Source organism: Pezoporus wallicus, unplaced genomic scaffold (genome assembly GCF_028554395.1).
Source record: "Pezoporus wallicus isolate ANWC-B61680 ecotype Strahan unplaced genomic scaffold, APGP_CSIRO_Pwel_v1 scaffold_2584, whole genome shotgun sequence".
NCBI lineage: Eukaryota > Metazoa > Chordata > Aves > Psittaciformes > Psittacidae > Pezoporus > Pezoporus wallicus.
This window is the reverse complement of record NW_026642851.1, coordinates 2,488,664-2,515,875: the sequence shown is the minus strand read 5'-3', so window position 1 is coordinate 2,515,875 and position 27,212 is coordinate 2,488,664. Positions and strand designations below refer to the sequence as shown.

The following is a 27,212-nucleotide window of genomic DNA, read 5'->3' as shown; positions in this document are numbered from 1 at the left end:
AAAATCTTTCACCATGGTAAATTCAGCAAATTTCTCTTATTAAGATACGTTCATTTCACTGGGACCAATATGTACAGTGCAAATTTTACAATACCTGCAGACCCTTTCAGTATTCTTGTCAGAGCAACATATATAATTACATAATAAAAATCATGAAGATGATGACAGACGCAAGCTTTACACTAGGAATACTCTTTAGAGAAGTTTAAGCCACAGGCCCTCCTTTTACTCCAAGAATACTACAGTCAGTACAAAATGTTAAAGATTTTTATAACCTGTTCCCTAAAGAATCTTCTTAAAACCAGTGTGTTAGATATTCTGAAACTATTAATTTTGCCTTCCTGTTTTTTAGACTCTCTTACTGTTTTTACACTCTCACTACATACCCTACAATGGGGTTTTAGAAAACTATTGCCACATTTTGCTAATGCCATTTCAAAAAATTAGTTTGTAATTAATCACCCAGTCCAACCTGAATGTAAATGCTACTACAGAGAAATCTCTATCATCGTAATCAAAATAACTTTAACATGCAGAGTTTAATGACAGGAGAAAATAGTTCTTATTATCAAACTGAAAATGAAGAATTCAGTCAAACTAGCACCAAGTGTAACTGTAATCCTAAACATGATGACTGCTTCTTCAGACAGTTGTGTACAGAACTGCATAGCCTAGACCATTGCTCCTCTGTAAGTCATCATTTCTGGGCAAAACACAGTATTTTTTTTAATATATCCATTACACTAGTAGCCAGTATTATATCCCAACATTAAACATTCTTACATAGTCCTGATCTGAAATCCTAAACTACTTACCCCTTAATTATTCTATCACATAATATTCACCTATTAGGAAGTTAATAAGTTGTTTTAAGACTGTGTTTTTATACACAATCAAAAGGAAGTTATGGATAATATTACATGGTTTCATTCAAATTTTACTGATTCTAAGCTGGGATATGTTCAAGCTTCCACTTCTGAATAGAAAGTTTTTTGTTTCAAATGCTGTCACATTTAAATAGTACAGAAACATGATTAATGAAATAACTTTGTAGGAACATTTCCAAAAAAAGAATTCACTCAAAATCCAGATATGACAAAAGTCACAACAACATTATTCTCTTAAGATTACTTTTTTTTGTGGTAAGAATTATCATCAGAGTTATGCCCTTACAAATGTGAGGGCACAGGTTATAAGAAGTTTACAAAAGCCACTGAAATCTTCTATTTTTGTTATTTTGATTAAAACTGATCCTTAAGAGACCGCTATGAATTTGTTCTGTAATTAGACTGTAGTAACCAGCAAATACTGTGAGTTTGTCATGATTCATGCAAGAAGAGTATAAAGCAGGATAGATGCAATACAATGCTTTAGAAAAGAGCTAACAAGAGAATAAAGGGAAAAGAGACTAGGAGAGTGACTGGAGTCAAGAAAATACGTACTACACAGGGAGATGAGGAATGCATGGAATGAAGAGGAAATAGTTGGAACTAGATGATCTCTAAGGTCCCTTCCAACCCAAACCATTCTATGATTCTATGACATAGGCATACACTGAATATAACATACCGGCAGGCATGACAACGTAGAAAGAGGTACCACGTTATACAGAAATACACTCAAATTAGAGATCATCTGGTCATATGGAAGGCAACCTCATCATACACATCCCTTAATTTCTTAATAATAAAAGTATTTCATAAATAAAAAAAAAGACAGCTATGTTAGAGCTGCATCAGAGTCCCTAGTCAAGATTTGGTGCAAGACCTGAACTGGCTTGCTCTCTTGGCCAGCAAAGGATCACTAAGGCTCAAGACTTTACAGCCAGATCAATTTGAGGACATCTTTGTCACAAGAGACAGTTTTCTCTGGTAGATAACAAAATTTAGCCCTTTGTATGTAAGCAGAGCGCTCCAAACTTACACTGAAAGATGGTGTCAGAAAAGCTGACTAGGAGAGACTAATTATGACTTCTACAAGTTTTACTAACATGAAACTCAAAAAGTACTTTTTGTACAGCTGTGTATCATTTGAACACAACTGTGAAGTGATCTAGTAGTGTCCATGTCGTTTCTAATTGAAATTTTGATGTGAACAGCTTGTCATTAAGACTAGATTAGAACTCATCAAAACAGGTGCCAGAAATACATCAGAACTTCCTTCTGATCAGGGACCAGATTGTCTCTTACTGCTGCAGTGGCTGAATGATCAAGAAGTACAAGCAGTAATATGGTGGTAAAGGAATAGATGTCTTGACATAACTCAAAACCAAAGCAAAGCAGGGGAACCACTACCCTTCCCCCATTGCAGCCACAACAGCCACTGCCTGGAGATTGAAAAAGGCCTTTTTTCAGCACACAATTTAAAGAGGCACTTTTGATTTCAGGCTATTAAACCCTAATAATTTTATTTCCCCCCCCCCCCCCCTCAGCAATTTTAACAAAATGAGTTTGCACAGATCATCCCTTTCCATGTCTAACCTGAAATATGAACTTCCTTCCCCTTCACAACTTCACAGACCTCATTTCTGAAATCTGAGATCCACCTTCCTACCATGGTTGCAATATCAAAAACCTGCTCCTCCTCAGAATTCTGTTTTACCCTACATCACTTGTTCACATGGAAAGAGCTAATACGAGGAAATAATGCAATTTTAGCTGACTTTAATGTGACTTTGCAGCTGGAAACAAGGGCAGCTTGTTCCATAATGCTACCCAGTACTCCATCATGGACACCAGATAGGAAAGTATTGGTACAGCTTTAAATAACTTTCTACATCCAGACATGCAGTCCAGGAAGTTTTGCCATCTCCAGAGCTCCAGTCAGGCTCCACATGTGTCCTGGGTTCAGCAGTAGCAGTCATTTTTCTCCTTCTTAGTAGCTGGTGCAGTGCTGTGGTTTTGACTTTCAGCCTGAGAACAGTGCTGATAACACCAATGGTTTTAGCTATTGCTCAGTAATGTTTACTCTGACCAAGGACTTTCTGAGTCTCATGCTCTGCCAGGGAGGAGGGGAAGCCGGGAGGAAGTAGAGACAGGACACCTGACCCAAACTATCCAAAGAGGTATTCCATACCACAGCATGTCATGCCCACTATATAAACTGGGGGCAGTTACCTGGAAGGGTTAGATCTCTGCTAGGGTCAGGCCAGGTATTGGTCAGCAGGTGGTGAGTGGTTGTATTCTCTTCCCTTGTTATTTCCCTTATCATTACTATTATTGGTGGTAGCAGCAGTGGTTTGTGTTATACCTTAGTTACTGGACTGCTCTTATCTCAACCCGTGGAGTTACATTCTTTCGATTCTCCTCCCCAACCATCCGGGAGCATGGGGAGGAAGGGGATGGAGTGAGTGAGTGGCTGTGTGGTTCTGGGTTGCTCGCTGGGCTTAAACCATGACAACATGCCATGTAGTTTTAGTTGTAACAGCTCCCTCACACTCAGATGTTAAGAAGGAGCTCCCACATCCGAGGCGGAGCCATCCCCAGCCAGAGTGAGCAGTAGGAGGTATTGCAGGCCATCCATCCGTGGTGATGCAAGGAGATGCAGGAAACAAGAAAACTTAACAAGAGTCATGCACTTAACTATTTACTAAAAAGAATAAAAATAATCTGTTCACAGTTATTCACAATAAAAGGCACATCCAATATTTTCAGTGTGCAGTTGTCTTAATGATAACTTTAAAGTGTCCAAACTTTAAGCTCCTTTTCACTTAATCTGAGAAACAACGCAGAGGGCTTTTTTCATGGGGTCAGGGGGTTTATAGCTGCATTTCTCAACCTATGTTAAACAAGGGACGTCCTTACTCTTTCGAAAAAAATTAGTGTAGGTCATGTGGGAAAAAATACTTTTCACTTCTGTGAAAATCAGCTGGAATTTTTGCACATTTAGGCATTTCCCAATTGGTTTGCTTTGTGTGTGTGGGACTCTGGTATAGGGTTTGCTGTTTTTTTTCACACATCACCTCTACAGTCTCAGAGACAACAAGTTGCCTGATAAACAGTGGACTGTAGGCGTCAAATAATTTAGCAAACACAAAAGCAGTTATAAACTCACACAACGACTTTTGCAATGTAATATGCATACATACAACATGTAAATTACTCTTAACCAGTCAAGCTAGCTAGGACATTCAAAGATGTCTTTGCAGATGACTCCCAATGCTAAGCTGAGAAGTACAAAAAGCCAAAGCATCATAAAAAAAAAATGTGCTGGAAGGATCATTTCTGTTTCTTTGGTGTTTCTATTATTTTATTTATTTCAAACATTTAGAAAACTTCTCACATTAGTCATAGTGTGAACATGGCAAGTCCTTCAGTTACAAGCCCTAAAAATGCTGACATTTACTATCCATGTTTTCTGCTGTTCAGCAAACTTACCTGTGCAAGTTTAAAACTACTTGCTGACTGCTAGAAATGCACACAATAGAAAGTCATCTTGTTTGATTACTATTTTGAAATCATTCATTTTCCTTCTAATACAGGTCAGTGCCCGCCAATTTTCCATACCCTGGAGAAAGTCTACATTAAGCCCAACACTAACTTTAGTGAGATTTGTCGTTCCATCATATAAGCAGACTCCGTTCCCCAGCTGATTGGGGTACCTTCAACATCATGGGAGTGCAAAGCACTCTGTACATCTGAGATGTAGCCATTTACACTTAAGTGCAGGGAGTAGCTTTAATCTGACAGAGGGGAGATTTAGATTAAACATTACGAAAAAATTCTTTACTATGAGGGTGGTGAGGCACTGGCACAGGGTGCCCAGAGAAGCTGTGGATGCCCTAGCAGCGCTCAAGGCCAGGCTGGATGTGGCTTGGAGCAGCCAGGTCTAGTGGAAGGTGTCCCTGCCCATGGCAGGAGGGGTTAAAACTAGATGATCTTTAAGGTCCCTTCCAAACCAAACCATTCTAGGATTAGAAATACAGTAAAGTTCATTGGTGAACTTTGTGATTTAACTGCCATGCAACTAAACTGAAACCAGAGATTAGGGAAAGACTGGCATTATGAACTGTTTCTGCCCCTTGGCAGACATGCATGTTCTAATTCTGGTGACAATAAGTCCCAGAGAAGTTTCAGGAAACTCCTCTGTGTGAAGCTGAGCAAACAAAGCTAACCATATAACCCAATTTTAGCAGAATATGCAGTCATATTTCAAGCTTGTATTACTGCACAGTAAAGCTAAAGAGCATATTAACTTCTCTCTGGTGACCCTAATTTTATTTTCAACTGCTTTTCCCCATTTGAAATTTGCAATTCAATGCAATCAATTTCGCTTTGGTTAAACACTTTAATGTGCTCTAATAAAAACAGGCAATTGATATTCTAATTCTGTGTATTGAAACTAGCACTGTATTATGAACACATGACAAAATATAGCAAGCACTATGGCAGTTACATAGAGCAAGTTTCTTCCTCAGTTGTTTGTATGAGATATAATACCAGCCTATAAGGCCTTTTAGATTTCAAAGGGCTATAAGGTACTTTACAAATTACACCTTTAAATACCAAATTATCTTAATTTCTATCTACTGTTTCTGAGTTGCATCAGGGTATATTTTACACTTCACAGCAGTACCAAATGATAATTTAGGACTAGTCTTGCAAATATTTTTTGTGCGTGAATCAACTGGGAGCACTCAAATACAGGACATATTTCACTGGGCCAGGATCTAGGAGAGAAGAGAAAGAAATTCAGACTGCAATTCACATTTTAGTGACACTGCATAGAGAGAGCATATATAGAGGTAGGATGTAATTACAAGAGATGGCTTCTATAATTTCTCATAAAGTCTTTTCTGATAGTCTCAAAAACTTCCTGCTCTCTACTGAATGGAACAGAGGATATCAGGGGAGGAATCAAACATCTTGCAAGTTTTTGTTGTGTGTTCCCTTGCTGGGAATTATTTTTAGACAACATAGTTGCCACCAGTAACCTCATAAAGAAATAAACAGAATAACCAAGCAGTGTCCTTAATTACCATTGACTAATGATCAGAATCTTACTTTTAATGGCTCTCTGTATTTAGTCATCAAACACCCCTGCAGTACTCTTTCATTACTGATTCTGCGTAAAGACTACCATCTAAGGAACCACCCATTACACTCCTTCATCCTTTGCAGACTTTCCAGAATGATTTCAAGGATCCCAAAGCCAACAGAGTGTTGAAATCTGATGAAATCATCATCTGACACATCAGGCGTCAAATCAGCTCAGCGCTTTACCTTTTCAGGCTTGACCTGAGGCATAACTTTCATTAATGGCAGTGGTAATTCTGCTTGTAAAAAGTGAAAGGCTGAAGAAGCTTGGAGCACTCTAGTGCCCAAAGCAAAAAGGGAACAGTGTATACCTATCACTTACTGCACTGGGATAAGTCCCCACATCTGTGTGTTTCAAGCGTCTAGAGCTTGACTGCCGCTCTAAATTTCCAGACAAATTTTCTGATGCATACCTTTAGCCTCAGAAACAATGACAGCTCATGCAAAGTTTGAATTGAAATATATTTACTGCTGGCGGGTTTTGTTTGGTTTTTCTTTGTATTTTTTTCCAAGCAGATAATCATATTCAAGACAAAGCTATTTTGCATTACATTATCAAATGTGAGCAGGATCACCTTCAGAAGGATTAACAGATTTGCATTGATGAAATATTGCAACACACAAGACATAATTATTGGTCTTAGAGCTGCTACATCTCTCCCTTACATGTGCTACCTACTAGCACTGATTTAATCAAAGATCAGATCAATTATCTCACAGAAAGCCAGCCCTGTTTGAGAATCAATTATCCGTATGTGTTTTTTATACTAGTATTATTTTAATCTTTCTTGATAAATTAGGTGCTATTAAACTTGGACAAATATTTTTACAAATCATTTAGAAGGCAGGCAATGATAACAATGTTGAAATACTGCCACAGAAATGACCTCATTTACCTCTGTCTGTTTGTGGTTAAATAGTTTTAAGTGGGTTTAGCATATGTGTTGCCAATCTGGTAGATACAGTTTTAGAAAATGTAATAAACAGATGCACATGGCACAAAGTACGGGAGGTTGCATTTTAAACTGCTCAGTTCTTTTATTAATTTAGACATTCTGTAATTCCTGGTTGATAAATCAATAATAAAACCAATAATTTCCTTTCAGAATTACCCATTTTGGGTATGGTAGTGAGTTATTAAGCACTTGCCTGACCAGCTACAACTGTTAGCATTAGCAGTGATTTCAGCTGAAGGACAACTAGATCCAGAGGGCACACACAAATATCAAGTCAGGTATATAAGTAGGAATCACATAAAGCATGCCTAAAACAAAGAACATGACATACCTAATTTGGTCTAGCTAGCAAATTGTTACCCAGACTGCTTCACATTATGAAAACAAACATGCACTAGCTCAAGTAAATATTTGTTCTTCAAATGATGCATTGCTCTGCAAGTGCACCATCAATAGCTCTCCTTCACAAGCCAAGACCACACTGTTGTCTGTAACAAGGCAAAGCAGCTAAAGGATGCTTCAAATTGCTAGGTTCAAAAGCAAAATGAAGGATAAAATATTGATTATAAAGCAGATGCTACTACACTCATGAAGTTTGCTTTCTTTTACAAGGTTTGCATTTTAAGGGATATAAAGCAGGAGACAAATCTAGGGGACATTGACAAACAGGCAAAATAGAAACAAACCCAATAAGGTACCATTTACCCAAGCACAAATCCAATAATCCAACCACAAACCTATCTAGGGGATCACCAAATACAGATGTGTTTCTAAAGAAACATTATCATCAAGCAGAAAGGATAAAAGGAAAAACCAGTCAGTGAGGAACACAGTTCTTTCTTCCTGTCAGCTTATCCAGTGCAGTTATTTACTGCAACTGCTTTCAGGACTCACTCTCCAGAATTTAGCTGTCTAGAGAGACTTTTTGCCATGACACATCTTAAAGACCCATACCTATTCAGCCCATCCTCCCTTAAATTCATCACCTTATAATTATTTTTTCTGGATCCTTTTAAGAATTACTTTCTTGCTTCAAACTTGCCATGTACTTGCCCCAGTCTGTCTTCTGGATCTCTTCTGTATTTCTTCTCTTAATATTAGGACTTCTTTTCAACTCGCTTTTGCTAGTATCTAGTAATAAGATCTCTGCTATGTCGTCTTTATTCATACTGGCTGATACTCTGACACATACTGTGTCAAAAGCCTACTTGGTTCATCCTACTGTCTCTTTTCCTCCTCTCTCATCTTTTGGCTTTACTCACATTTCTGTTTTCAAAGTTCATCTATAAAAACCTTTTCCTTCCTGATTACAGTTCCTAATTTCATTCAGTGCCTGACATAATTTCTTAATTAATCTGTAACTATATAATTAAACTTTGTCACATTTTCTGAAACATCTGGCAGGAAAGAAGCACTCCAAATAAACCTGTAGTATTATAGAACAGGTCGCTATTAGCTACAGCCTATCATCCTAAACTAGCTCCGTATCTATCAACACTGACTATATCTTTCGCTTGGACTAGCTGGTAAATCCCCTGGGACTAGAACAATGTTTTGGTTTTGTGTTTGAAGAGCCCTGAAGAGTAGTCTCCAACTACTCTGAGACTGACCATAGTATAACTTAAAGAGACTGTAATAATAGATAAGGATAAAGGTTTCCTGTAGCATTTGACAATATTAATAATGCACTGAGGCGCTTCAAAAACTGTTCCTTTCTTCAAACTGGACCTTAGTTTGACTAAATATGTGTGGTCTCAGTCCTACAGACCACTTACTAGCACAGCAATGAAGTGTACCTTTTACTGGAAAGTAAAAAAAACTCCCCTCCATGCCCCCCTTCAGGTATCTGCTTGGCAGTGTTTGGTCCTGCCGACCTCTTAACTAAATCTCAGAGACAGCTGCACCACACAAAGGCTTGAAACATCCCTGGGGGTTCCTGTGCCAGCACAGCTCTCCATGCTTGCACATTAACCTGTGACAGATGAGCTGACTAGGCTGCTCATCTTTTAAGCAATTGCCACAGAGCTGGAGTTAGCATTACAGACAATCCTTGTTACCAGACACCTACTGCTTTAACATCAACAATGAAGATGAGTCAGTAAAGCAACTTCAGAGCATCAGTGAGCAAGTGCTGAGACAAATATGTCTGTCTGCTGTGATGGTGTATGCCGTGACACGTAAGAGAGCACTGCCCCAGGGTGTTCTTTGCATTATTCTCTCTTTCCCCCAAAATGCGTATCTCAAATATTGACACTCCACCCCTGCTGTAAAACTGAAAGAAGGAATTTTGCCCTTTCAATTTCCTCCAGTATCTTGCTTATTTTAGAAGACTTTAGCTTTCTATCCAAGTCTGAAACTTTGTTTGTTGGGGTCTTTCCTCTGATGCCAGTAATACAGCTCCTCTGAGCTTTTTCCAAACAGCAGCAGCAGTTTTATAACTTGGCATGATTTATACACTGCCACTCACACTCTGAAGGGTAGGTAGAAGACTCTCGTACAGATTTCAGTCTGGTACAACCTGGGAAAGTTATGGTTGGCAGAAGATAAACTGAGATGATCTGCCTGCAGACTCAGGAAGATGACTTTGCAGCTCACATTTGGCTAGAAGACTATTCTTGTAATCCTCAGACATTCATTTAATTTGGTACTGCTTCTGACATTACCACCAGGAAGAGTTTCCACATAGTCTTGCTGTAAAAGGGATTTTCATAGCCCTGGAAATATTCTTTCAATTTGGGGGAATTCTGTCTCTGTAACTGCAGATTCTCTCAGACAGAGTAGGCAAGAACAGAAGAAGTTATACAGATGGACTCTTTGATCGGTCTGTATGTGAGAAGCATAACACTGAGCAAGCATGCATAGAGAGTATTAAAAAAGCTGTATGCCCTTAAAACAACATCCTCAACACAATTTGGGATGAAATATGCATTCAGAATATATTTTCACTTGAATAACAGAAGGAATGAAAAGAGGTCAGTATCTCAACCTCACTCTCACTTTTTTAAACTTTACTTCCCAGAGTGAGCTGACAATCTGATGCAAATTAACTGGATAATTGACTTGTTATGGTACTAGGACTTGGAGATATAATATGATCCATTGCAGATAAATGAAGGATAGTATGGTATCTTTATCCCCACAGTAATTCAGAAACTTCAGAGCAGTCAACTGCATAAAATGCTTTGAAAACTCACAGCCTCTGTTCCACTTGATGCATATCTGCTACTCCTATGCTGGTGCAAAGAGGGCTTTAGAACTAGTGTGACTTGCTCAGCTACCAAGTATGTTTATTTCAGATCTTGTATGATTAGACAGCGGCTGTGATTTTTTGGGGGCTGTTTCCAGCCACAGTGAACTGGAGCAGACTTCTGCCACTTTTCTCCTCCAAGGAAGGTGAACCTGCAGGCAGACCAGGAGGCGGCTGTTCAATCTGAAGAACAGATGATCCACCAAATACTTCAAGCATATTTGTTTTCCACCTACAGTGAGTCTGTGAATTACCTATGTGCATCCAGATGGGGCACTGGTTTAAGTGAATGGAAAGCTGGTATCCTGTGCTCAACACAAATAGCTTGAAGCAAGTACCTATTCAAACTACATCCAATGACATCATTCACAGATGAATTACATGCAAGCACCATCTGGGTTTGTAGAAAGACCCACTTCCCCAGATATCATCAGGATTATTTCTTATGAAGAAAAAAATGAGCACATTTCAAGCATGAACAAGATGTAACAGAGACAAATTATATGCAGACACTAAGATGTCACAATCTGTATTGCTCAAATGTAAACATGATGTCCTAATCACTGTGGTCCAAAAATGAGTCCTCAAGTTAGACCAGAGTCCTTAAGTTAGAGACCACAGAATCGGTGGTCTCTAACAGGTGCTGTTAGAGACACAGCAGGTGCTGTGAAGCTGGAGCTGGTTGTAAACTCCATCAGAAAATTGTTCTGAACCAGTGAGAAAAAACACTTTCTCCCTTTCTCTTAGACTCCTAAATGCAGATCTTTTTGAAGCTTGGGGCTTCCAAATTTGAGAGCTTTTAATTAAAGTCCTCGCAATGATGTAACTTCTGCATGTGCCAATTCTGTGCTAAACAGTTTTAATTCTGCAGAAAAATGCTTTTTATAAAAAAAAAAAAAAAAAAAAAAAAAAAAAAAAAAAAAAAGCAGCTGGTTTAGCACTGTGTTAAAAGAATGCCACCTACTGGGCATCTCCTCATCCTCCGGTAAAAGACCTGAAGAGGTAAATAAGTAGACAGGGGAAAATGAAAGTCTGCTTTGCGGGAAAGCGCCCTCAAACTGGTAAACAAAAAAAAACAAACAAACAAAAAAGAAAACCCGCTAACCAACCAACCCAACCAAAAACCCCAACCACCAGCAGCTCTCTTGCTCTTTAAATTCAAGGTTTCCCAAAAGCTCAGGGTCTTTTTTCTTTTCTGCCAGCCTTCTTATGCATCCTTCTTTCTCTCAGAGTAGTAGCAGCAGCAGTAGCCATGTTTCATAAGCATTTGTTCTTTGTGTTTTCCTCTTAACTCTTCCCCTTCTGGTGCCTATATTCCTGCAGAGAAGGTCATATCTTAACAATCTGTTCACTGTCCAGGCTTCCTACTGAAATAATTTAAAGTTGCAATATATCCATATGAATGCAGAGATACACAAATGCAAACGTGATGGAATTAATATCATGCTTTAGAGGAAAATCAGTGTGATTTAGGCTCTGCTTGGTATGTGGTCAGAAAAAAAAAAAAAAAAAAAAAAAGAGGTTTCAGCTTTGAGTTTATATTTCCTGGTTTTGTGAGATTACCTGAGCCCTGTTACTAGATTGTTCTGCCACTACATTCTGCTTCAGCAATTGGGTGTTCTTTTTATTTAAAATACTGCTTTTTAGTAGAAAACTGTCAAGCACATAGGGAACTACTTTTGTTATATCTAACATACCTTGCAATTGCAGAGTGAAAAATATCAGGAGAAGAAAACGAAGAATTGGTATGAGAGGATAAAGTCCCCAAGATTAAACACAAACCTTCAGAAAAGCGCGTAATTCTTGTGCAGTTTGTTAGTCAGAGGACTAACAAAGCAGATGGGTACATTTTCATTTACCATTGGGACCAATTATACTATTCCAGCAGTCAAAAGACTTTGAAACAAACCTGGATTATATTTATACATTTATATAAATTCTTTTTCACTAATGGACAAAAAAAAAACCAAAGGGACTTTATAAGCAGACTGCAATTCTTTGCGTTAGAGCCTATCTTCATTTTCCCTGTGGTCACTCTTCACTACATTGACAATACAATGACAATTTCATACGAATCAATGGTTTTCAAGCAAGAATTTGTTTATGTAGCTGTAAAACCTACTAAGGGCATCCTCCTTTTTGTAACTGGAAAAAGTACTTGGTGCAGTAACAGATGTGGCAGCAGTGCAGAAATGGTTTTTATCCATCAGTTTCTTCCACTGACCCATACCGGAATGAGCCTACTACACACTCCGTGGGAACTGTTATTTTTTACCATTCCACTTGTATTAGCACAGCACAGTAACTTCTACTCAACCAAGACTTGGGTGCCAGCGAGTCAAGCCCAGTCTTTACATCCATGCTCACAGACTTTTCATGCCTGTGACTCTCCTAAAGAACACTTCCGTTACAAAAATCTCAGAGCATGCCTGCACAGTGAGGGACAAGGCATCACATTTGTGCCAGGCTTGAGAGTGGGCACATGTATGCCTGTCTGAAGGTGGCACTGAGGCAGCCTAAGGCAGCAAGTGGAGAGCAAAGATGCATGCAGTAGTTTGCATTCAGTGGTGCATCCACCTGACAACACGTTTCTGGCCCCCCACAGGTACCAGAGCCGGCATGTCTCAGAGAAGCATCACTGCAACAGGCACATCCCTGTCCCACATCTGCTGGCCAGAAAAAAGCTTTAAAGGTTGCTGGCATCTAACTTCCCTGGATTACAGGGAGCACACACAGCCTCAGTACTGGGAGCACCCAAGATCTCCTCATCAGATACTGAAGAGAGAAATTTTACGTCATGCGTTTTCATTCTATTTTAGCATTTTACTTCCAGGTGTAAAAGGACAGATGATCTGATTCCAGTCTGCATAACCACTGGTTAAAGGTTTGAACTCAGGCTAGTGATTTTAAGTTGTTACGACTTGTTTATGGAAATACCCATTAGACACTGTTTCCCAATCCCTGAAATACAGTTCTTCCCAAGAAAGGCAGAAATTATCAGAAGAAAAATTCAGAAGAGAAGAGTTCTGTATTATTAACCAATCAGATGTGTTGTAAGCAAGATGGAAAAACAAGATCTATAAGCAGATGGGATATGGACCTTGTTCCAGAGACAGGAATTTGCATCATGCACACAGATAGTTTTAAACATGTATCTCATAGCTACAGAAAACCCTAATTCTACCTCCATGCGATAGATTTTCTTCTTCCTCCTCTTGGGAAAAGTCACATGGCACATGTTAGCTTGTACAGTACTTTGAGAAGTACCACATTCCTCCTGTCTGTGTGGCAGTGCTTCTTACTTGCTATGTTTGCCTAAAGAGTTAAGTTCATTTAGGATGAGGATACTGTGGAAAAGAGTTTGTGAAATACTGCTTTAATAAAATTAAACAAAAAAACCTAAATCACGAATTTTTAAGAACACCAAAGCCACCTTCTCACCCTTTCCACCCTCACTCAGGGTGATTTCACATTTTCACTCAGGGATTTCACATAATACCTTGCTGGAATGTCAAACTGAATTAAGAAAGATGAAACTGCTCAGGAATAAGTGTGCAAATTAAACAAGGAGGAGAAAGGGGTTAGAGTTTTCTACTAGATCTCTCTCTCAAACAAAGGCATGAATAACTGCTTTCCTCTCTTTCCAAACGTGCATTCCTCTCTTGTTTTTACTATTAACTGGCAGTTCTGTCATACATAATCACATTGCTCTGGGATTCAGCAGAATTTGAGGAAGTCACAGTACCAAACAGGATTTCACCAGTATCATATTATTTTGTGTTACGCACACCTTACAACAGGTATGAAAACCTATGAGTAATGCTAGAGGTTTCATAAGCATGCTTAACAAGTATCTTTGCTATTTTACAGTATCCCATATTCTAAGTACTTTGAATAGCAGATTGCATCTTGCGTTAGTTCCTGTCACAGAAAACCTCACTCCTGACACTCCAGTCTCACTGACAGGATGTCAATGCTCCCAGTTACAGGAGCTAACTCTTGCCCCAGCACCATGTCATTTCTCTTGCAGTGTGTGCAATCTACTTATAAAAAAAAAATAAACCAAACCTTAAAAGGAAGCAGAGGATGAAGAACAGAGGTGCACCTTCTTTATCAGCAAATGCTAATGAACCACAGAGAAAAATGAGAGTTCTTCATGGACTAGCATTAAACGTGAAAGCTAACAGCCTGGCTGTCATACCACCACCTCCTTTAGGATTGATGAGCTTTAATTATTCAGCAGGATCAAGATCACTTTTATATTAACTCTCAATAGTATCTTAAGTATATCAGCTTTAGCCTTCTGAAATTTTTATTTGCAGCCTCAGGCTCTTAAATTTCTGCACTGTTTTCACTTTCCACCTTTGATTTTACTAATGGATGAAATTTTTAGCATAACATCTGTCTTCAATGAAGTTAAAAGACCTTTTAAGCAAAAACATATGGTACTTTCCTGTGGTTTTAAATCACTGGTACACTTATCTCATATTGAGTCTCTTGGAATTGCATTAATAAAACCAAACTCATGTAATATAGTCAGATGATTAAAGACTCTCCAGATTATAAAGGTGACTGAAGTTAGAAGCCACTTGGGTAACCTTTCTTTAGCCTTCTTGGGGTTAAGTACTGCAATTTTTACTTACTTGTTCTCAGACTTCTTTTTCCATTGGAATCCTTCTTCACGGGTTTTTGAGGGATAGGGTTAGGGTTAGGGTTTGCTCACTGAATAAAAAAGGATTCAATACCTCATTTCCTCACTGGTATTTATAGGATTTCAACTATTGCACATAGATTAAACCTTTCATGGCAGACAAGATTTATTCATTTCTTTACATTCCTTTTTCCTTAGTGCTCATTACTGCAATACAAATGCTTCACTGACCACTAACTCACCTTCAAACTACTGCTGTTTGGTGAGAGATAGAATTATTGTGTTTCCACAGATGAGATCCAATGCATTTCTTTTTCACGGCTTGGCAATTTTTTCATTAAACAAAGAAAGACTCCTAAAACCCACGACCTGCTCTCAGTAGCTCACTGTGTCATACATATGAAGGATGAGGAAGCAAAATCTAAGACATGGAAGGAAAAATGTTTAAAAGACTGCATGCAGTGTATTGTTGTGTTTTCATAAATGTCACCATGTTCACCACTAGTGCAGCATCCCTACCTCGTACAGCACATCCTGTAGAGGTATTTCCCCAAGGAACATTTCATTTTATTTCAAGGTAAACCGTGTCCGTATTATCTAAAATTCTTGGGCCATTCTTGGACTGTACAATAGAATCTCTTCCTCCTTCAAGGTCTTACAGAAATGACATAATTTAAACTATTTAGCAGGTAAGCTGCTATCCCTACTCTGATTTTCAGCACCTTCGGAGAAATTCGTGGTTTTAGCCCTTTTTCCTTTCTTCCATTTTTGCATATGCTTGGATGCCTCCTTTCCAGACCACAGCATTTCCTTGAATCATATTAAAAAAATGGGCTGGAATGGACCTCTGGAGATAGCAACCCTCTCCTCAAAGAAGGGCCAACTTTAAAGCTAGATCTGGTTATTCAAGGTCATATCCAGACTAGCTTTGAGTTTCTGCAAGGATGGAAATACCACAGCCTCTCTGGGCAATCTGTTCCAGTGCTCAACTGTTCTCGTTCATCTGCTTGCTAACGATTTGGATCTGACTGTGACTTAGAAATGTCCCCAGTATCATGTGATTAACACTGGCTGGTTTTCAGTGGCTTTCACTCCGGTAAGAGGGTGAGATATTCCTCTCTTGTTAGATATACCTTATGCAGATCATTTAGCAGCAGGCATTTTTGAAACGCTGCCTTCTGGATAAAGTCTTGGAGGCATTAATTAGCTGGCCTCCTTGTCCTATCTGACTTTTCAGTACCAAATTGTGCATCTAACATAATGAATATGCTTGTTAGAGAGGGTTTAGAAGGGATGTCATTTAGCATGAGTGGGCTGTTTTGTTCCTGTATCACTGCATGATTGTTCTTGTGTTGATTTGTTCCTGATTCATTGCCTTAAAGATCTGTAATGTCTAGGCATACATGGAATACCCTATTTTTATTTTTTCTGTTGCCATCATCAATTGCACCCTTTCCCATGGCTTTTTCACTTTTGGAATTCATGTCTTCATTGCCAAGAGGCTTGAACTGGAAATAGCTGTCACTGTGCAGTATGCATTTCTGGTACTGCCTTATAGCTGGATTTTGCAGCAAGCAGTTGACATCTTCTGTCGTCACACACACAGAGAAGGTTATCCTTACACTGTCCTGCCAGGGTACCTCCTTTTCCAGTTTTCACTGCTATTAATATATTTCCCAATTTTAAATAATAAATAAACTTTATATCCAAAATTAACTCTACAGAAGTTACTATTATAGAGTTAGCTGGCTGCTTAATTATATCCTTTGACTTTTATCCACATAGAATACATGGTCTTGCATCCTACTAGGCTTGTTTTGTGCCACAGGTCCACTTTTTCGTGTAGTCAGTCCCAGAAATTGCACCCCAATACTAATGCTCATTTCTGTGGCTATTTCTTCTTTATTTATCTCAAAAGTTGCATGTCTCACCATTATAAATCTCCTTTCAATAGCAACATTGCTGCTGGCTGCTTTCCCCAGAGACATTCTTCAGCTGTACACATTGAAGACTTTGATGTCCTCGGTCTGCTTTAACATTCATCTTCTCAAACACCTGCTTTTCATTTTTCATTGCATGAAATATCTTGTATGATACTACAATTTGCTGGTTTGTGCCTCTGCAGTATGCTTCTCTTCTAACATGAACTGTGGTTGATGCTTCTCTCTGGGGCTGTGTATATGAGTGACTGCTGACCTCCCACATTTTATCATTCACAGTAGTTCTGAGGTGTCGTCTCATCTGCTCTCTATCTCTTATGCTTTGAGCCATTCTAGTGATATTCTAGAATGTGCAAGTGTCCTTCAGTAACATACATACTTTTATTTCCTTTTTACCTCCTCCTATTAGAAGTTTCCCAGCATCCCACTCTCCTGTGCAGGAGCATTCTTTTTATAATCAGTTACAGCTGACTGATTCACTCACACCAAAGGACTCAGTAAGTCCTCAACTTTTCCAAGATTTCTTCCCTGAACCAAGAATTCCTCTTTCTGAAACCAGATACTTCAAATCACTGCCACTGTCCATTCACCTTTCTTCTGTCAGCTTCAGAGCTTTTCTCTTACTAATATCCATAAATGTTCTCATCTGTCTGTACAAAATAATACGAGAAACACAGAATCTTTCTCCATTTTTGCCTGCAGTCCAGCAGAAAAATTGTTCCATCAACTATACCTGTGCATAAATTAAGCTTTCTAGAAGTTCATCGGCTGCTCACCTCTTGTCTTTCTCTGTATGAGGAACAAAAGGGAAAAAAGGGGAGAGGAAATTCTGTCTCTTCCAATACATCTTCCTCCTACTGTCCTGGTGTCCTGCCAGCTCCCACCCCTACTGCCCCTAAATTCTGCCCCAAGTGCCTCTTTGCACAAATCACTGCTTTTCAGATATCAGTTTGTGCCTCAGCATCTAACATGTCAAACAAGCTTGTCCTTCTCAAACAAGCCTGTCTTTCTCAAATGCTTCCTGTTTCAAGCTCCACTGGCTCTCAATACTAACTCACAATTCCAGTTTCAGTATCTCCCTTCCACATCTGAACACATTCCCATTTTCCCACACTTTTTATACCTCTTCCTGCTCATCCTTTGTGCTTTAGTCTTGTTCTATCTGCTCTCAGTTAGGCAGCATTAACTGGCTTGCACTACCTTAGAACTGTGATTGCAGACCAAAGATTCAGGAAGGTCAGGGCTGTTACACGTGTGGGTGTGCTCTTACACAAATAGTAGAAGGTTCAGTCCTGACTTAGGAACCATCTACTATCAAGTCCATTTTCCACTGTATGGTAGTGCAAGAACCTCTCAAAGAAAAAGAACAACTAGAACTTGAGGATATTAGCAAAACAATATATTCTGCACTAGAGATTTTCACTGACCATAAAAAATATCTGGCTAAAATTTTCCGAATAAATTGAACAGACTGAAGATTGTGACAGTTTTCTTTTTTTTATATGTACAGCCATGTCTCTATATTATATTTACTACAGAGAAAGGGCTCCTTTTTGAAAAAGTGCATTGTGGTGAAACTTACTATACTCTGGTGCATTTGTTTGAACTAACACAGTATTTTGCTATCCATAAAATAAAATTTCAATAAAACTGAAATCCTGCTCTTGAGCTGCAAAAGTATTTTAATTATAATTAAAAAAAATAAATCTTGCAATTGTTTTCTTTTTCACTAAAAAAAGGAAACATTTTCAACACTAAATTAGTTCTGAAATACTTTACTTAAAATTCTACACTGAAGTAATTGGCAAAACTATCTTTAAATGTTATACCCATATGTATTCTCCATGTGGAATTACATACGAGTTGAAAATCATAATTTAAAACTTCAAGAAACCTCTTATCAAACATATTCTTTGATGTGGTACATGGCTGTAACATATTTGATGACCTGCATTATAGTAAGTAATATTCTGATCATATGTTGCAAGTTGTTTAGCTAATTAGAGAAATTACAGGCTTTGATACTAATAAAACACTGTCCCAGTATTTTGCAGGGGTATGAAGATCCTTTCAGTTAATAATGGATGCTCCACAGGTCCCTTTCTGTGTACAGTGCACACATGCCTCCTCCTGGCTTAACCATACTTATTTCTCACACTCTGCAGGCCATTAAGCCCCACTTCTTTTCCTCTTATTAAAGGAGAGGCTGCTACAGTTTTCACCATGGATTAGTTTAAATACAAAGATTTGTGTCATTTCTATCACTGCACAGAAAACCCAAACAGCTCTTTGCAGTGACAAAATGCTGGAGTGGGCTTGGATTTTTAGTTTGCATGTACATCTCAAATGCAAATTATTTTGGACAGTAGGTGGAAAAGATGTAATACAGCTATACGGCGACTACCTACAGGTTTTTCCAGTGATGACTTCTGATTACATTAGGCATTTCATGGGATAAAAACATTTCCTTTAAAACACTGCAGATCTGATTGATTGTCAATAAAGTCAGCAGGTGTTTGAACACTTAAAAAGCCAGACATACACACATTTTCTTTTCAGTGATGAAATTACTCCAGTCTTTAGGAAGCATATACTATCAAACACCATGAGGCAATAAAAACAAAAAATGCAATAAAAATCAGCAGAGTAGAAAATATTTGGTCTGCTTTCTGTGAGAACATATGGTAACAATGATTATTACTTATTATTCGATCCTGCTTCAACCCAAAATGTACTTGGCAACATTTGAACACAGAGGAAAATACTATAACGCGAGCAGGGCTTGACTCTTTTAAGCCCTTGAGCAGTCTGTAGGAGGGGAAATGGCCCTCAGAAAGTTAAAGGAAGTCTCCTCATACCCAGTTGCTCCCCATCACTAAGTCTTTCTCAAGGACATGGCTTAAAAGATTTGTTAAACTCCAAGCACTATAACTGTGCATGGTCAGCAGGAGATAATCAGCTGTCTATGGGTTACCTTTTCAGTTTACCAATGGATGTTCTTGAACAGCCTGAAGCAAGCCAAAAACTTCCCAGAGATGCTCTAAACTGGTCAAGCCAAACCAGCTTTTGAATCACACTAATCCTGTTTGCCATCTTCGTCAGAAACAGAGTTTCTGGAAGAGTTGCAATATAAAATGTTAAGATTCAATAATCTGCTCAAACACCTGTAAAACTGACTAAAACCCAGTATCAGTGATTGGTCCTACCAATACTTTCTGTATGCAAAATTAAATACTGGACAATAAATGAAATTTTCCCTACTACAATACATGCAAATGGAAGACAGTGCTGTCTATTAGTTAGTTAGGCATTTTGTAAAGTAACTTTCCAGAAGGTCATCTCTACTACTAAATACTAATAACAGCAGCAAAACTACCATTCCTCTCCTGTACTGTTTGGAGAATAGGCATGTGGAGGCAAAAGAAAATAGGGATTCCATTAGGAGCTGGACTGACTGTTGAGAACAGGAAGAGTTCTTACCAGGAAAAAAAACAACTTCTAGTCACATGAGGAAACTCAGCAGTCCTAGATACCTTTCTTTACCAAAGCCAATAAAAATTTAGGAAGTTTCTCTAAGAAATCAAAGTAGTGAAGATGTAAGTGTCCTCCCTCTCCGGTCCTTCAATATTTAAAGCTGGAGGAAATTGCATATAGCATGTTTAACATTATGAAATGTTCATGCCCACAGGGTGTTTCAGGTGGCTAGCACAGTTTGGAGAGGGCGAATTCTAAAGGTCAAATATTTTTTGTTGTTCACTGTACTCCAATGCATAAGAGATGACAATCCTTAATACATAAAGAGCTGTAACTTTATGGGACAGCATTCATTCTCTTCTGTGAGGAATCATACTTGTCCGTGCAAAGATACACCATCAACAAAGAAAAGGGAGCTCAGTGTAATAGAAGGGCCTGGTGATGAAGCAGCTGCACAACTACAGGTAACAAAGACTACAGAACACAGGCTACAGACTAAGGCTACAGGTAACCAAGACTACATGGATAGAGACAAACAAGTCGGAGTAAATCATGTGGTGACAACTCTGCACAAAAGAATGTTGCTTCGTGCAACAGAAAGTGAGACACAAACTGATTCTGTACTGAAAGCAATGTAGGGCATCATCAGTATAGCACTGCATCGTAATGGGGGTAAACTTAAAAGGAAAAATCACTTGTGGGGTTCACATTACTTCTCCACAGATCACTTAAATGAAACCAGCATGATTTGCTACAGATAAATGCTCTGGCAAACACTACTTGCAGGGAAGGTCCAGATACAAACAATATGAATGAAATACAACTGCAGAGCTACCTGTGATTTTTCTAAGCAGTTAATACTCATGACTGGTATCAGCTGGAGGGAAATTACAACTAACAGAAATGGAGTCATCTATCTGCATTCATCACACTGAAATGTTACAGTCACATGAGCCTTCTCATGTTAGAACATGCCTCAGTACTGCCTGAGAGAAACAGAAGTGGCTAATTCACTCTGTGAATTTATTCAGTCTTTGATTACCTTTCTCACTCTTCCATCAAGCTCTAAACAGTGGCACGGATTACAGCTTTTCTTTTTTTATATGAGCACTGAGACTTAAGTAAATATTTCCCCATAAAAAACCCACACACAGAAAATGCAGTTGACCTTTAAAGGGACACTGTGCCAAATGTGGAGTCTCATTCTAGTCAGTAATAAAAAAGTAAAACAGAAGTTTAGTTTCTTTTTCTTTTATATCTCAGCACAATCTTAACCATGGAGCCCTGACATCTTTATAATAGCAACACTGTATTTTCAGAAACATTTCCCGTATTTGAAAGAGGTATTTTTGTCAGCTTAGTTCTGAGAAGACAACTCTGAAGACAAGACACAATTCATCTTGACTCAGGCAACCTCCAAATATGCCTGTGAACTCACTTGCTCGCTTTGCCTGCAAAACTGCCCAATTTCTGTGACAAGCTAACAGAACAAAAATCTGCTTTTCTACCTGTGGAGGGGTAGTTCAGCGCTCTGTAGCACTTTGATGCCTTTCTGTTCACATACAGGAAGAGAAAGGCATTTTCAAACACCTGCTTTTGAATAGTAGCGATTTTCTAACCTGTGCTTTACCCTAAGCTAATGAAGACGTCACAAACTACAGCTAACGTATCAAAGCCAGCAATGAGCTCACAGCATGTCTTTCTACTCCTTGAAAGTACATACTGCTAGACCTATCATGAGTAAAATATAGTGAAACCACGGATTCAAAAATACTGCAAAATGTAACAAATGTATTATTCATCTAACTCTTGCTAATAGTTAATAATATTCATCAATAACCACAGACAAAGTGATATGGTTCTTACATACACTGCTGGATATGACCAAGCAGGAAATCATTTGCTAGACGGTGCCCCATGAAACTGAAATACATGCTTATTTTCAAAAACACTACTAGAATTGCTGTGTGAACAGCCAATTCTGCCAAATCTGTGCCAGATTTTTTAATAAGTATAACTGAAGTAAAAAAGTCAAGGTCCAGAAGCCTGTTTTAAACTAGATGCCATTCTGTATCACCTTTACTGAACACATAGGATTACCATGAAAAACAAAACAGGAGCACTGCAATCATGTTGAGGTGCAGTAAATAAGAAGCATTTACATGAACTGCATTTTTCAGTTTGTGTACAGTATGTAAAAGTAAGAACACCAATACTGCATCACTAATCCATCTCCCTCTGGAGGCAGGAAAGCTCCTCTCTGCAGGTTCCCAGAGTCTCTGGTGCAGAGGTTAAGCTGATCCTTGCAGTAACCCACCTTTTGGGACTACAGCACTTCAGTATGCAACTTACTAAAAGCAGTACTAGTTCATCTGTCTACCATATGATCCTAATTCAGAAGGCATTTTGAGAACCATGGGAAAATACATGGCAGCATACCTCTGATGTGCTATAAATCTACTCTCATTCCCAGTGCTATTCCCCATCAACTACAGTCAATGACTCCACTTTCTCCTTATGGCTGAATACCAAAATTTCTTGTTCTTCCTTGGTTTAACGGTAAGTCTTTGCATACATCCATACAAAGCAGCAAAGGCAGTCAAATGGAACTCTCTACCAGAGGGTAACTTCCACCCCCAGGTCCTCCCCATCCTGGGCATCCATATGCTTAACCAAGGGTCACCTCAAAAACATGTAGCCAGCTGAAAGGCTCACAGGTTCACTGGCGAGGCACAACCATGTCTTTGGTTTGTTCACTGATCACCTGAAGTTAAGACTCCTCCAACATTTGTGGATATTATCTTGATTAAAAAGGTGTCCAGCTAAAACATGCCTATAAATACAACCTTTAGCATGAGGCATGGCTTTTCCAGTTGTAACTTTTGGGCTAAGCCCAGCAAGCCCAGAATTCATAGCAGTACCTCTTATTAACTGAGATGTGGCCAATATCTCTGCCATCATCATAAGTTCCTCCAAACGAGCAATTCTCCCTTTCATAGTTCAAATTTCATCCAATATGAAGGACAGTTTTCAAAACAGTCTTGCATATAGATTTTCGATTCTTTCCACTTGCCAAATCCCACTATCAAATGCTATGCATGGAAAAAACTATTACAAAAATAACTAAAGCTTCAGCACAAAGTATCTATTTCTAATATCTGTATTACTGACCTTCAAGCAAAATTCTACTTTTAAATTAGCAGTGTTGTTTAGGTATGTGGTCTTTCATAGTTGTTTCCCCCTGCTTCAGAAGCATGAGAACTACCTTTTAGGAGGTTTACATCTAGGCTTTCTCTGCATTAGAACCACTTGTTACAGCATCCGCACTGGAGCAAATTCCCATACAGAACACCACCCCTGTAAGCACAGTGCCATGCAGAGATCCCAGGGCTCATCCTGAAGTAGTCATTTCAGGTACTCGCAGCAAGTCTGTCATACGGCATGGCAGCCAACAGAGACCTGCTCTTTGCTTCTCAGGACTGGGCCACAGGGTCATGTCTGGCCACTGCCATTGGTGTTGCACTCATGTACCAGAGGCTTCTAGCAGCCAGACCCACTCCTTCCGAAGTAGGGAAGTAACTAAAAGCAATGTCAAATGCAAAGTGGGTGTAAGACCAAAAACCAGCACAGAACAAAAACATGTAATTATGTGCAGTTCTTTGGCAGGCTACTGCCAGTAAACACTGAGATTCATAAAGAAGTAAGCAAGATCCGAGAGAAATAACATACAACCTTAAGGAGCTGGTCAGTCATTTCTGGGTACCTTTATGAAATAACATTCAAACCTATTAAAAGGTGCCTGGTGTACCCTTGTTAAGTACAGAGTACTCAAGTTTCAGACCCAGATCATCTGGTGGCCTTTGGCAAGGTGTCTTCAGTCTCTCTTGACATTGCAAATTTTTCAACACAGTGAATTTTACTCTGTTGAGTAGTTCTACTCAGGGGGCTGACTGGATGCCACTCTAACACATACAGCAGTTCAAAGTGCTCAGCACATGACAGGATCGCCCCTGAAAGGCCCAGGTAAGGTCTATGTTAGCACTAATATGGCTTCCAATACTGACTTAAATGGCAACAGTTAGGACTCAAATGTCAATTACCAGAAACAAAACAAAACTGAGCTTACCAGCTTAGTATGTATAGAACCAATGGCCATTTTCAGAACTGAATTTCATGGTACTTGCTAGCCCAGGGCAAGTGTAGCTCAATTATTGAGTCAATAATTTTCTCCAAAAAACGTATTGTTATGCATGCTTTTTAAAATAAATACAGAAGAGTTTACCCAGTTACCAGATAACAAGACTTGCAAGTGCCCATTTAGCTTCTTATAGGCCCATCGATACAGATTTAAAGTTAATGTATAATACTAACTGGCTAGCTTTAAAGCAATGTTCCGTTCTACTTTGATTTGGAAGAAAAACAATTCAGCAAACACTCTGTAGAATGCTGTTTTCATCTTTAATGAAAATTCTCAACTTCTTCAAATGGTTTCCAAACCCATTCTGCTGTAGACATGAAGAAAAAAAAGTTTTCTAAGCTGGGTTCAGTCAGATTGTTAAGGTAATTCTTCTGAATATATTATTTGGTAATATTTCAACAAGGTTTTTAGAAAAGATACTTCTGTACCTTCACCTCCCATCAAAGTTTACGAGCTGCAGAGAACTAATCTGTAACATAGCTCAAGTGTTTGCTGATATTTTTACAATAAGGCAACTATTTATCAGTTTATTTGTGAACATCTTTGACATAAGCAACATAATCTGATAATATTCCTCCCCTCCCCCCATCACTAACTGAATTTAAACATTGTCACTTTCTAAACAAAGTTGGCCGACACTTGTCATAAATGATAATGAAGACCTATGGTGAAGCCCAGTCCTTGGAGGTGTTAATTGGGAATTTGCCATTGATCTTAAGAGGGCCAACATTTACTCAAGATTTATAAAGTTAGCATACTTTACTACATGCTGGTAGGTACTGAAACACAATGGTTTGGTTCATTCAGAATAATTTCATGATAACTATGGTAAGCACCAGAGCAATAACTTTAGCAAAGGCATATGAAGAAATTAAAAGGAAATATTAGCTCTCCTGTATTTATTTCACCTACTTGACAATTACGTTTAGAATCCTGAATAGTGAAATAAATTCCCTCTTCAGCTCGACACCACCTGCAGTTTGAGCTGTTGATAGCAGAGAAATGTTACCCTGACCAGCCCTGGTATGTTCAGCCCCAGAGCAGTGTAGAGACTTTCCCACTGACCAAATGCAAAGTTCCCCACCTGAATACCATCCCACAAACACTGAAGAGGAAAAAAGCAGAAGCAAGAGCTTTATTTCATTCAGTGCCTACAAAAAGACACAGGCATTTTAATACAATGGCTTGATTAATTCATTCCAAACTCCCTTTAGCCAGACGACTTAACTCTTACTACAAGAAGAGTGCACAGTCCTGGGAAGAATATTACACGCTGCATTACTCTTAAGAAGATGAAGAGATAGCCAGTGTATATAAAAGTGTAGCTGGAAGGCATCTGTTAGATATTGACAATATTGACTTCAAGAGGTCTTAAACATCTTTCTATTTACTATTTTTCTGAATGATTTTTCCATTCATCATTTTGGTTACAACTGACATTCTGAAACTAAAATAAACCAGAAGGATTTTTTTCCTTTTCTTTACAAATTGTCGACTTCGTTAACATTGTCAAAAACCCCACAAGAATGAAATTAATATAGCAATATAAAGACAAAATTGGCAGGTGTTTATATTGTACTTGGACACATCCACTAAACAGTCTCATACATCAATCTACCGTCATCACTGGCAATGCCTACCAATGTTTTATGTTTGCAGTGTGAAATGACAAGTACAGATATCGCTTCAGCAGACGGAAAAACAACACGGGAATAGTATCTGACACGAATGAGAAGCACGGAGTAGTGACTCAGGTGTCGTTTAAATGCCCCGTACTTCCAGGATGGAGAGCGGCCACTGTCTCTGATCTAAACCGTACAGGCAGCGACCCGCTCGGCAGCGCACCAGCCGGGGTGGGAACTCCGGGATTCACCGTTACCTGGAGCCCCCTCGGCTCCCGCGGAGCCCCGCGGAGGCTGCGTTCCCTCCCGCGCCCCCGCCCCTTCCCCCGGTGCCACCGCACACACGCCGCTGCTGCGAGTCAGAGCTCCTACACCCTCTCCCCCAGGCCTCCCCCCCCCCCCCCTTTTTTTGGCTGCAGTGACAGCCAGGGTCTGCCCCCCTCTCCCCGCCGGTGATCGGACCCCCACAGTCGGTTTCCTCCCCGGGGCAGCTGGTTGGGAAGGACAAGAGGTGAAGTTGCCGGGACTTACGGTGGCAGCGCTCCCGGCGCTGGGGAGGCAGCTCTCCCGGCCTCCCGTCACCTCGGGCCACCTCCGCGGTGGTTCGGGGCCCAAAGCGGCGCAGCGCGGACGGCCGGTCACTCCTCGGAGGAGCGCACGGCTCCGTCCGCTCCGCAACACCCGGCCGGTGGGTGCCCGCGTCCCGGAGGGGGCGGGGTGGCCGAGCGCTTCAGCCGGCACACGGACAGGCACTGGCCAGGGCCGAGCCCCTCCGGCGGGGCTGCGCCTCGGGAAGCATCTGCCTCCTTTCATCCGCGACGAGCACGCCCCCCCGCTCCCCCCAGCCGCCGGCGGGGCTTCGCGCCGACGTCGGTGCGGGGCGGACGGAGAGCGCCCGGCGGCAGCGGCAGCGCCTCCCTCGCCTCCGCCTTTCCCGCGGCTCCCGGCCGCCTGCTACCGGCGGGGCGGCCGCGCAGGAGCCGGCGCTGCTCCGGCGGGCGGGGCGCGGGTGATGAAGTGACGAGGGGGGTGCCGCTCCCGCCGCACCGAGGAGAGGGGACGTCAGGGCCGGCACCACGTCCCCCGTCT

The 27,212-nt window shown here is 40.0% G+C and overlaps 1 protein-coding gene across 2 annotated transcripts in view; it reads right to left on the bottom strand.

Annotated features, from left to right (window-relative positions):
* Nucleotides 1–26,950, bottom strand: part of CALCR (calcitonin receptor) — a 169,627-nt gene extending 142,677 nt beyond the window's left edge. For both annotated transcript variants that reach the window (XM_057432491.1, XM_057432493.1), the window contains exon 1: nt 26,655–26,950. The gene's annotated coding sequence lies outside the window, so the exon portion shown is untranslated. The remainder of the gene's footprint in view (nt 1–26,654) is intronic.
* Nucleotides 26,951–27,212: the final 262 nt, after the last annotated feature.